We start from the raw sequence: 14,218 nt of genomic DNA on the forward strand, positions 1-14,218 counted from the left end.
TTATCGTGTGTTATATAAAGTTTCACTATACGCGTTTTATCAATGGAATCATATGTGATTTATAACTATTATAGGGAAACTTTCATATACAAATTATAACACGACAACATTTTATCTTTTGAAATAAGAAATGATTTATGTATTTATGTAAATTAGACACTCTGCTTATACTATATTTATGTGTGTCGGTTTTGGCACTACAAAAACTATACTTTTCATAACAAGTGAGCATTTTCACTAAGGGTTTATTATACAAACGAAACACACTTTTAGGAAACTATAATAGGTATAGTTTTACGAGAATACTACGAACTTTTACATACATGGAAATACTATTTCAAGAAGCTACTTTCATATACAATAACAAACGAACATTTTCACACGTAAATCTATTTTATACTAAGTTTTGTGAGACATTAAACTTCATGTACGCACGAGTACACATTTCAAGTCCTGTATTATATACCAGAATCCCTTGAAGGGGGAGCATGGTGTTTGTGTATAGATCTATACGGGATTGACAACCCTGCGCCCTGACTGTTATCTACAGTACACCATTTGGGCTGACAAACGTCAGAACATTCCAACGCCTGAAGAACGTTGTGTATAGGCATTCCTTGTCAATAGCATGGTTATAAAACTCACATAGAGTATTAAAAACACATTGATTTACGGGGGTTTTTAGATATAATAGAGGTTTTATACATACATAAGTTCATTTATTTTATGCATTAAAAAACCCAATTGTGATATAAGTTTGGAACTTCTACCACTACTCATAGATGGGAAAACATCAACTATTTAACATATATTGTTCTTGATTTAAAACTACGTTTATACTTGTAGAAAATATAGGATTTTCTAGAGACTAACAAACAAAAACGAACCATTTCATTTTCATACAAATACTATCATTAAATGCTTATGAAACTCACCAGCTTAAATGCTGATCTACTCATTCAAAACTACTTGTATGTCTCAGGGACTCAGTAATTACAGATACTAAACAACTTTTGAAGAAGGAACGCTATGGCACTAGTTTAAATTCATATTTTGGCATCATATTCTAATTGGTTTTGAGCATGTACTCTTTTGAACAATGTAAACTTTCAATCATATATATGATGGTTGTATTGCTTTCTTTACTGTGTATTCATTTGTTACGTTACAACATGAAGTCATCTGCCCCCGAACGTTTCCATCGTTCTAGTTTGGGGGTGTGACAGATTGGTATCAGAGCAATGTTTATAGTGAACTAAGTATATCGAACCTCATAAGATATACAAACTATAAATTCTTAGGGACTCAAAGTCTCTAACAAAAGGTCTTCACACTTAAAATCCTTATTTTATTTAAATAGATTATTTTAAGTCATTAAAATACAAAATACATGCATACAACGACATATTTTCACGATGAGAACTATACAAAAAGTATGAAGACAAGTTGGACACTACGATTAGTTCTCGAGATATGTAATCAAATTTGGGACGAATATAGCCTGATCAACTATATTTATCCGAAATTAGACTAACGTATATAGAGGAATGATCGTAGTGAGCAACAAGTCAAAACTTAACAAAATGGACACTAGTATCAAACGTACAATTTAAATACTATAGGAGTATTTGGTGCATACAATAGATTAATTAGTATTACATGTTCTTAAGTTTTGTTCAAATCTTATAACCCTATTCTCGTATAGTCAAATGGTTGGATTTCACCCACAAGGGGACCCCTACTACCCGAACCAACTCAATGGAGGATGGGTAGAGGAGGATCCGGAAGAGGATGAAGAACCTATCAAGTTGGAAGAAGGGGACGACTCTGGTATAGACTCGGAACCAGAACAAGGGATACGCTCTCCCTATGGTATGTGTCGAGACTTCTACGACATCAGGGACGGAGGTTCAGCCGACCGAGCACTTCCGGTCATGGTAGGTAAACTAGCCAACCAGTCCTACTAATCGGGGGTCCAAGCAAATCGAATCCGCGAAGTCAAAGTGGAAGTACAAGTTCACGCGGCCAATATCTGTCGCCTGGATATGTTGCAGAATGACACCCACCTCCACGCTGATGCATTCCAAACACAGATGAATGCATCCCTCGTAGAGTTGAGGGAACAACAAGCCGTCTTCGATAGGCGTCTTATGGAGTCAAAGCAATCGGATGCGGAGTCAAGCTCCAAGCGCAACACACGTTGCAAGTAGTACTTGCGAAAACCTCAAATTTTATTATAAGTTAGGACCTCGGATAAAAGTTTTTACTTTCTCAAAATTCTTGTAATCAGAGACCCTTTTAAGGGTCAAATTTTCGTGATCGTTGTATCATCTATTATATTAATATAATTCGCACGCTATTATTACTATGTTGAGTATCTCGTTCAATCTTTAAAATATTATGGATAAACCATACGCTTGTTCATATATTCAGTTTACTAATAATCTTCGTTCTTCTATCATTGAGACTTATACTATCTTCTGATGTTGAACTATAGCAATTTAGTTCATGAGACACATACATTTTCTATACTATGGACTTCTTACCCTTGTCATTTCAATCTTTAGTTGAAGGATGTCTCCGTGTAGAAATCCGAGACGAAACAACAGTGGGGAAACACCGATACCACCACCACCTCAACCTCCTCAATTTGATGCTGTCATGTTCTAGGCAGCAGTCACCGCAGCTGTAGCAGCTGCCATGTCACATATCAATACCCTTATTACTATTGGTTCAGGGATTGGCATATATCCTTCCAACCATGGCGATAGTCATGGGCAACCCCGAGAGTGCACCTATAAAGACTTTACGAATGCTAAATCCCGAATGTTTAATGGAACGGGTGGTGTGATGATTTTAAGGCAGTGGATTGAAAGGATGGAATCAATCTTTGAAATCTGCTCTTGCCCCGAGCACAGTAAAGTCAAATTTGCAACTTACACACTTACTCATAGGGCTTTAACTTGGTGGAATGGCCACGTTAAGGTACTTACCCTGATAGTGGCAAACTCAATAAGCTGGGAGAGCTTGAAAATCATGCTGATGAGGGAGTACTGTCCACGAGGAGAGATTCAAAAACTCGAGCATGAACTCTGGACTCTGGGAATGATTGGTACTGACATAGCAACTTATACCATCAGGTTCTACGATCTGGCAATCCTTTGCCCAGATATAATTGCTCCCGAGAGCAAGAAAATAGAGCGATACATTTGGGGACTGTCGCTCCAAATTCAGTTAAGCGTGTTAGCTTCAAAACCTGACACTTTTGAAAGTGCCAAGGAGCTGGCACAATCGCTTATTGATCACGGAAATCATCAAAACTCAACAACTTCTGCACCATAACCACAAAAGGGAAACAACAATAACAACAACAAGAAGAGGAGAGGGTGGAATTAGGGGAAGGGTGGGTCTTCCCAAGAATCCTCGAAGAAACAACAACTAGTTGCCGTAAACGGTGCGACGGTACCTACTACTGTTCCTACAAATCTCTACCCAACAAAGCCTTATGTGGGCAACCTCCCAAAGTGCACCAAGTGCAATTACCACCACCACGAACCTTGTCGGGAAATGTAGTGCTCCAAATGCAACAGAAAGGGACACACTGTCCGTTTCTGCAAGGCCCCCGTAAAGCCGATCACTCAAGTTCCCAATGTTGGTGTATGCCAAGCATGCTACGGTTGTGGCGAGGTGGGCCACTACAAAAGAAACTGCCCAAAGGAAGCGAATACCGACGGAGTGGGACGAGTATTTGCTATTGGTCACGAGGAAGCCATTGATGATCCTACAGTAGTTGCTGGTACGTTTCTTCTCGATAATTCATATGCATGCATCCTATTCGATAGCGGAGCAGAGAGAAGCTTTGTGAGCCAAAACTTTATTCACTTACTTAAACGTAAACCTAGCATGTTAGAAGAATCATTCACTATAGAAATGGCAAATGGAAAAACGGAAAACACTAATTGCATATACATGGGTTGTACATTAACTTTAGATGGTCACTCTTTCCCAATCAACCTCATGCCAGTCCAAATAAAAAGTTTCGACGTTATAGTTGGCATGGATTGGTTAAGTCCTCTTCGCGCCGACATCATATGCTTTGAAAAAGCCGTTCGTCTAAATCTCCCTAACAATGAAACATTACTGATTTACAGCGACAAATCAAGTACAAACCTTCGCATCATTTCGTGCATCCAAGCTCGAAAGTGTTTACGGAAGGATTATCAGACCTTTCTTGCACACATCATCGATACGAGTCGGGAAGTAAAGGATATTAACAACATTCTATAGGTATGTGACTTTCCCGATATCTTTCCAGAAGAACTACCGGGATTACCACCACAACGCCAAGTCGAGTTCAGGATCGATTTAATTCCAGGGGCTACCCCTGTAGCAAAATCGCCTTATCGTCTGGCACCAGCAGAGATGCAAGAACTTTCTAGTCAACTTAACAAACTCCACCAAAAAGGATTCATTAGACCTAGTTTCTCACCTTGGGGAGCACCGGTCTTGTTTGTGAAGAAGAAAAACGGATCGTTCCGGGTGTGCATCGACTACCGAGAGCTGAACAAACTCACTGTAAAAAATTGTTACCCTCTGCCCCGCATTGATGACTTATTTGATCAACTTCAAGGAGCGAGCTACTTCTCGAAGATAGATCTATGATCCGGATATCACCAATTACGAGTGCTAGAGGAAGACGTTCCCAAGACAACCTTCCGAACCCGTTATGGACACCACGAATTTGTAGTGATGTTGTTCGGATTAACCAATGCACCAGCAGTATTCATGGACCTAATGAATAGAGTATGCCATTCTTACTTGGATCAATTCGTCATCGTATTCATCGATGATATACTTATCTACTCCTGAAGTAAGGAAGAACATAGTCAACACCTACGAAGAGTCTTAGAAACACTACGATCGGAGAAGCTCTATGCGAAGTTCTCTAAATGTGAATTTTGGATTTGAAGAGTCGAATTTTTGGGCCACGTTGTTAGCGGAAAAGGGATATACGTGGACCCCTCCAAAATTAAGGCCATTAAGAACTGGTCGGCACCGAAGACACCTACAGAGATTCGTCAATTTCTAGGTCTAGCTGGCTACTATCGCAGATTCATAAAGAACTTCTCTAGCATTGAGAAATCTCTTACTACATTATCCCAGAAAGGTGTGGCCTTTGACTGGGAAGCAAAACAAGAGAAGGCGTTCCAAACACTGAAACAAGCCTTATGCACCACACCGATACTATCCCTCCCCAAAGGGATAGAAGATTTTGTAGTGTATTGCGATGCATCGAATCAAGGGCTTGGTTGTGTTCTTATGCAATGAGGGAAGGTTATTGCTTATGCCTCCCGTCAGCTTAAGACACACGAAGTAAACTATACAACACACGATCTTGTGTTAGGAGCAGTGGTATTTGCTTTAAAGATTTGGAGACACTACCTGTACGGAACGAATAGTACTATTTACACCGACCACAAGAGCCTTCAACACATTTTCGATCAGAAGGAGCACAACATGCGACAACGAAGATGGGTCGAGTTACTCAATGATTACGAATGCGAGATTCGTTCTCATCCTGAAAAGGCCAATGTAGTAGCTGACGCCCTTAGTCGAAAAGAATACACTGGTCGGAGAGTCAAATCTCTGAATATGACCATCCATTCCCACTTATCCACACAAATTAAGGAGGCTCAACTGGAAGCTTTACAACCCGAGCATGTGACGGGTGAATCCCTGAGAGGAATGGAAAAGAATCTAGAAATAAAGTGTGGCGGAGCCTATTATCTCATGGACCGTATCTGGACACCAAGGCATGGTGGTTTCAGGGATGTGGTCATGACTGAAGCGCACAACACAATGTATTCCGTTCACCTAGGTTCAGATAAAATGTATTTGGATCTTAAGAAACTATACTGGTGGCCTAACATGAAAGCAGAGATTGCTACCTTTGTAAGTAAATGTCTTACTTGCGCTAAGGTTAAGGTCGAGTACCAGAAACCTTCAGGATTACTACAACAACCAGAGATACTGGAATGGAAATGGGAACGGATTACTATGGATTTCATAACCAAGTTTCCCAAGACAACGGTGGACTTGATACCATATGGGTCATCATCGACAGATTGACCAAATCCGCGCATTTCCTACCAATCAAGGAGACTGACAAGATGGAAAGGCTTACAAGGACTTACATAAGGGACATAGTGCGACTACATGGTGTTCCAATGTCCATTATCTCCGATAGAGATAGTAGATTTACATCAAGGTTCTGACAGTCACTACAAAGTTCCCTGGGGACTAGACTATATATGAGTATAGCCTACCATCCACAAACAGACAGGCAAAGTGAGAGAACGATACAAACTTTGGAAGATATGCTGAGAGCCTGTGTGATTGACTTTAGAAAGGCATGGGATATCCATTTACCTCTTGTCGAATTTTCATACAACAATAGCTATCATACGAGCATAAAGGCTGCTCCATTTGAAGCCCTCTATGGCCGCAAGTGCAGATGCCCTCTGTGCTGGACCTAAGTTGGCGATACACAACCAGCTAAAGGACGAGATACTGAAAATACTCTCACCGGTCCGGAAATCATACGAGAAACGACAGAGAAGATCGTTCAGATTCGTGAACGGTTGAAAGCCTCTAGAGGCCGATAGAAAAGCTACTCTGACCAACGGAGAAAACCTTTGGAATTCCAAGTAGGAGACTGTGTTCTATTGAAAGTCTCGCCGTGGAAAGGCTTAATACGCTTTGGAAAGCGTGGAAAGCTAAATCCAAGGTACATATGGCCTTTCGAGATTCTAGCCAGAATCGGCCCTTTAGCTTACAAACTTTATCTACAACGGGAACTTAGTAACATACACCCAAACTTCCACATATCGAACTTGAAAAAGTGTCTGTCCGATTAGACTCTTGTTATCCCACTCGACGAGATCGAGATCAACAGGAGCCTCAACTTCGTGGAAGAACCGGTAGAAATCATGGACCGAGAGGTCAAACAAACGAAACAAAGTCGTATACCCATCGTGAAAGTCTGTTGGAACACTAAACAAGGACCTGAATTCACATGGGAATGCAAAGATCTGATGAAACTCAAGTACCTACATCTTTTTCTCTGATTCACTTGTATCTTTCTTACTTTAAATTTCGGGACGATATTCCCTCTAACAGGGGGATGATGTGACAACCCGATATTTCAACTATATGTAAACAACCTAAAAAGTCAAGTATTGTAACCACGTTCATTATAATGAAATTAACTTCGAACATAAAATATCCAAAAATTACTAATTAAATTACCTATTATGTTAGATGTCGATAAACCGTGATCGTATGTAAAAAGAATGTCCAAATCCGACTTCGTATAAGAAAGTTAGGAATTTTCCAAGTTCGGCTTAGCAACGGACAGCTAAAAACTCGAAACAGAGATTGAGCAACTTTTGACCAGAATGACCTAAACGAGAATCGAAGGTCTCGTCAATGGTTTTTCAACGGTAAAAAGTCTGGCAAAAACAGACGTCAGATAATGAAGTTATGAATTTTTAAAGAAATTTTCTTACCCCGACCTTTTAAAAATAAATAATAAAAATAATTTCAAAATTTGCCGACGGGATCTAAACGAAAGTTATAGAGTATAGTGTCACCTACGCGTGGATATAAAGAACGTCAAAAAAGGAGTTCGTATGAAGAAGATATGAATTTTTGAAGTTTATTAAATATTATATATATATATATATATATATATTATTTTATTAAAACTTCGGTATTGTTCGAAGGCTGAGTCACGCGAGTACGCCCAGCGTACACGGGTACGCCCAGTGTACTCGAGGCCTTGGCTGTCACAACTGGAAATTTTGTGTCATGTAATCTATACATTCAAGCTAATGTGAATCAAAACTTCAATCAAATACATCATACAAGTACTACAAATAGTCATCAAACAATTGGAAATCCAAGAAGTCCTTGTTTAAGTCCATGTTGGATTAGGACTCCCATATTGGATCCACGTGGACCAATAAGCTTCCAATTTGGCTATCAAGGGCTTAGAACCCTAATTGGATTCTAATTGGACCCACACTAGTTTATTTCAACATTTTGGGCCATGTTGGGCCTAGAATGAAATGAATTAAAAGCTTTGCTCCATGAATAATCTAAACTAGTCCAACAAAAATGTAAAAATCCTACCACATTCTTTTAGGTATAAAACACACCCTAACTAACTCTAATGTTGGGCTTAGGGGCAAAGGCCCAAATTTTTCCTTTTCTTGCCAAATTCTCGGCCCAAATGCACAAGCCCAAGAAGATGGAAGAGTTGACTTATTGTGCCACATCATTATTATCCAAAGGACTTCCATGCAAAATATCTCACATACCTCCATGCACATCACTTCAAAATCACTTCTCTTCTCTCCTCCCTCTCCCTCTCGACCGAAACACACACACACACATTCACAAATCTCTAACAAATTCTCTCTAGATCACTCAAGAACTCTCCTTCCTCTCCACTCAAAAATCTCGAGTTTTAAGAGGCATTCAAGAGGAAATTTCCACAAAATTCTCCATCTAAGGTAAGAGTTGCTTGGATCTATGAACTAAATTCTTTGTTTTATCAAAATCCCTTCCTAATCTATGCAAAAATCGTGATTTTGCACCCTAGAACCATCTCAAACTCGAGATCTACCAAGGAAGGGGGTTAAGGCCAAAAACACTTCATTTTCCTTCCATCTTCTTTGCAAAACCGAGCCCCCACACCCAAGGTGAGCTTCATACCCCCTATTTTCTGTTTTTATGAGTTTTGTGGGGGGGGGGGGGGGGGGGAATACAAGTGAAAGTGTAGATCTATATGTGTTTATATGCCTTGTATGATTTCCATGCTTATATGTATGCTTTTATGTGCTTTAATGTTGGATCTAGCCATAAAACTCCTCAAAACCGTGATATAACTTATGTTATATGATTTTAGCATCAAATGTATTTCTACATACAAAGTGTTTCAAGAAAAATAGCTAAGTGGTTTAGTGACAATTTTCTTTAAGCTAAAAACACAAATTTTGGGCCTAACATGTGAAAAATACAAAATTAAGGGCACAAATTGACATTTCACGAATTCTGATGGATGAAGTGTGTCAAAACAGTTTCAATAAAACAATTTCGGGAATTATACTCATTTAGAAGGTTAAAAACATAAATTTCAAGCTTAATGGGCTAAAAATGACAATTTCGGCCCAATGAGGCCCATTATGCGAATTTTTCTGTTTTGGAGGGCCAAAACTGCGATTTTCTGTAAAACAGTGGACCATAAGTGATCCAAGTCCTTTTTAAAGGTTTAAAATGCTTTTTAAATTTAAAAAGGACCAAAGTTGCAAAAATTTTACAATTTGGGCCAAAATTGTCAAAATTGCGAAAAGAAGGGTTATAACCGAGAAAAACTGAAATTTCAGGGACTTAAGCTGTTTTCTATGAAAAATATGCTGGAAAATATTTATTTTAATAATTTTTGGTGTTAAAATGTCAAGAAAATTGATTTAAGGACCAAACCGGAAAGTATTTTAAATAAAGGGTTGAAAAAATAAATTTTACAAACAAGGAGGGGCTGAAAACAGAAAATTTCCAAGACTAATTCAATACATGCAATTTGACCAAATAATGGTACTACGACTATCGACAAAATACAATACATTACAACACCAAAAGTCGTTGTTAAACGAATTGGTTCGGTCTCGAACTAATAAAAATCCGAAACCACTAACACGACGACACTATGATAATTCAATACTACGATTCATACAACTAACGATTGGGAATTCATTATACATGCAAATGTGCACAGACGTATACGCACTATCTTTGGGCCCCACAAGTGTAAAATCTTGTTCATTGAGCCTAGCTAGCCCGACGACCTGATCTTAAGGCCTAAAGACTTCATCTTACGAAGTGTGGGGTTTTACCAATCCGACACGACGTAACCGGACTTTCAATGGCTTGTAGACTACTGGTCCCCAAGGGTCCTTTAGTGTCGCTAGTAGAACTTTCAATGGCTTGTAGACTACTGGTCCCCAAGGGTCCTTTAGTGTCGCTAGTAGAGTCTGCCTTTTTGCGAGGCGGGTCTGGGACCCCTCGTACCTTTTTATCCCCAACCGGCTAATGGAGTCGTCGAGGCCTTCGTGTCCTCCTTCTCTTCGGATGTGGGACTACACGTAATCAGGACGGTTGGATAACGTGATTAGTACGGACGACGCCTACGGGATCGTTAGTATTGCTATAGACTAGTCGTTTGTGTAACGCGTGTTTGTAGCAGATAATCATGCTAAAAAACAATCCAATGTCGTCTGGTAATGATAACTTCATGCGTTGCAATGGTTTCAAAGTAAATTCATGGAATTCAAGGAATTAGGAAAACATCGGGTTTTCCTAGGGTTTTCAATACATACAGATTCAAAATACATACGATTTCAATAAACAATTTTTTTACAAGTATAGAAAACAAACAAGCATACCTATAGATCTTCACACCTTTTTGACTATACTATTTTCAGAAAATATCGGATTTTCTGGCGGTTTTCAAACGACACGAAACATTGTTTTTCAAATACAACTTATGAACTCACCAACATTTCATATGTTGACGTTTTTTTCAAAATACTTGTATTCTCAGGAAACCAGTGAATAAAAGGAAATCGTATTCAGTGATGGCTCGCAGTATATTTATGTACGAATCGAACAGTTTATTTTGGAAATGTAATGTTTAAACAATGTACTTCATGTAAACTTTACTGGTTGTACAATATTAATGCATGGTGACGAATGTTGTTACGTTTCATATATATACAATGTTATGGTATTCAATTGAGTCACGACAGCCCCCGAACGTTTCCGCCGCCTGGTTTGGGGGTGTGACATTGGCCTCGGATCGTCCACGTTGCGCCCTATGCGAGGCTATGCCGCATCCCATCTAGAGTCCGAAGCAGTCGAGGATGCGCTCATGCGCGACGCACGGGTACCCCCCACGTACGCCCCGCGTACGAGGGCGGCTCACACCCCCTATAAAGGGATGCGAGGGTTCCGAAGAAAAGGGCCTTCCTCTCTCATTTCTCTTGCGTTTTTGCCTTGTTTTCCGTGTCCGTGCTATCCCGAAGTCCCGATCACATTGCTCAAGTCCCGAGGGTCGTTTGTGCTCCTGAGATTCAGAAGAATCCCGAGAAAATCCGCTTTCTCGAGTCAAAATTCTGTTCGGTTTTCATCCCGCCTACTCCGATCTTTCAAGTGAGTTCATACTCCTATAATTCACACTTTTAAATGTTTTATGAGTACTTTTATATGCTTTTAAGGGGGGGGGGGGGGGAATACATGTAAAACACTCGATTATTATCGTGTGTTATATAAAGTTTCACTATACGCGTTTTATCAATGGAATCATATGTGATTTATAACTATGATAGGGAAACTTTCATATACAAATTATAACACGACAACATTTTATCTTTTGAAATAAGAAATGATTTATGTATTTATGTAAATCAGACACTCTGCTTATAATATATTTATTTGTGTCGGTTTTGGCACTACAAAAACAATACTTTTCATAACAAGTGAGCATTTTCACTAAGGGTTTATTATACAAACGAAACACACTTTTAGGAAACTATAATAGGTATAGTTTTACGAGAGTACTACGAACTTTTACATACATGGAAATACTATTTCAAGAAGCTACTTTCATATACAATAACAAACGAACATTTTCACACGTAAATCTATTTTATACTAAGTTTTTTGAGACATTAAACTTCACGTACGCACAAGTACACATTTCAAGTCATGTATTATATACCAGAATCCATTGGAGGGGAAGCATGGTGTTTGTGTATAGATCTATACGGGATTTACAACCCCGCGCCCTGACTGTTATCTACAGTACACCATTTGGGCTGACAAACGTTAGAACATTCCAACGCCTGAAGAACGTTGTGTATAGGCATTACTTGTCAATAGCATGGTTATAAAACTCACATAGAGTATTAAAAACACATTGATTTACGGGGGTTTTCAGATATAATGGAGGTTTTATACATACATAAGTTTATTTATTTTATGCATGAAAAACCCAATTGTGATATAAGTTTGGAACTTTTATCACTACTCATAGATGGGAAAAAATCAACTATTTAACATATAATGTTCTTGATTTAAAACTACGTTTATCCTAGTAGGAAATATAGGATTTTCTAGAGACTAACAAACAAAAATGAACCATTTCATTTTCATACAAATACTATCATTAAATGCTTATGAAACTCACCAGCTTAAATGCTGATCTACTCTTTCAAAACTACTTGTATGTCTCAGGGACTCAGTAATTACAGGTACTAAACAGCTTTTGAAGAAGGAACGCTAGGGCACTAGTTTAAATTCATATTTTGGCATCATATTCTAATTGGTTTTGAGCATGTACTCTTTTGAACAATGTAAACTTTCAATCATATATATGATGGTTGTATTGCTTTCTTTACTATGTATTCATTTGTTACGTTACCACATGAAGTCATCCGCCCCCGAACGTTTCTGCCGTTGCGGTTTGGGGGTGTGACATTTGTCGCTGCTAATTGCTCATTTCCTTGTGTGAATGATTTGGAAAGGATGTATCCTGATGGTCAACTTGAAACATATTATCACTCTTTGATTGATGATGAGAGATTTGCTAATTTGAAGGGCATTGCATACCTTTCTCATTTGATGGTGGAAACTGGGAAACATCGTTCTCTTCCTTTATTTTATAGGTTATTAAAGTTAACTTTGGTTTTGCCTGTAGCAACCACAATTGTTGAATGATGTTTTTCCGCAATGAAGCTCTTAAAGATCGACTTACGTAATAACATCGGTGATGATTTTTTGAATGATGCTTTGATTTGTAGTATAGAAAAAGAAGCACTTATGGATGTTAAGATCGAACGAGTGATAGAACGCTTTTGGAAAATGGGCAATCGTAGAGGTCAACTTTAAAATGTTATGTACAAATATTGCGCTAGTTTGTTATTTATATTGAAATCGTAATTAAAAACTTTATTTTACTATCTTTTATCAAATTTTTTATGCTACCTCTTTTAAATGTTTCTGTTCCGGCACTATCATGATCAATGTAGTGACATAAGAACATGGTTTGGCATGCAGAATTAAAGCTTGCACAATTGAACATGGTGATTTGGGTGTTTAAGAGATGTATTGATTGTATATGGTGTTACAAAAAGGATCTAGATCTAGACTACATAAATAACACACACTTACACACTCAACTTTTACTTCTCTCAAGCACACCTCTACAAGTGGTATGAACCCACTATTTACAGAGGTGTTTACATATCTCTCTCACTCTCTATCTCTCATGTGTCACAAGGCTAATACTCTACATGCAAGTGGGTTTTACAAAAGTCAAACATTACAAAGTCATTCATGGAAAACTTTGTACCCTAACATTTTCCTCCTTAAAGTTAGGAATGAATGACCCACTTCAAATCTTTCAAAATCAAGCAACTACGCGGTTCGAGCCTCAAAGGTGACACATGTTGAAATGAACTTCAATCTTCAATTCTTCCACGATTCTTGAATTTGGGCTCTAGGATGTGAGACCATACAATCCGAGCAGCAACAAATGATCAAGAGTATTCCAAACTCCAAATAATCACCCTAAAGTTGCGCATAAAAACACACCCCAAAAATCTTCAATAATTCCAAACCCATTTCGAATACATCACTTCCGAACTTCCAATTGCATCATCTCGTAGGCTTCAAAACTTCAAGATCACTTCGGTCTTCAAATCCGTGTAATATGAAAAATTCAAGTTCGAATTTCCATATAAAACTTCTCCCCCTTTTTATAATCGAAATTTGATTATAAAACTCTAAGGAAAAAGAACGTGCTCTATTTGGAATTTTTCATATCAAAACTCCCCCTTAACATGTGGTATAAACTTTGTACTTCAATCCGGAAAACCAAAAAATATTCAATTTTTATTGTCGTTCACGGATTGCCTTTGACAAATTTTCTCAAAAATGGGTAGAAATTGTCAATTTCAAAATTCTGCAGTGCTATCAAAATTGAACATAGTGATTTGGGTGTTTAAGAGATGTATTGATTGTATATGGTGTTACAAAAAGGATCTAGATCTAGACTACATAAATAACACACACTTACACACTCAACTTTTACATCTCT

This window comes from Lactuca saligna, chromosome 9 (assembly GCF_052625555.1).
Source record: "Lactuca saligna cultivar CGN05327 chromosome 9, ASM5262555v1, whole genome shotgun sequence".
In the NCBI taxonomy this organism is placed as follows: Eukaryota; Viridiplantae; Streptophyta; class Magnoliopsida; order Asterales; family Asteraceae; genus Lactuca; species Lactuca saligna.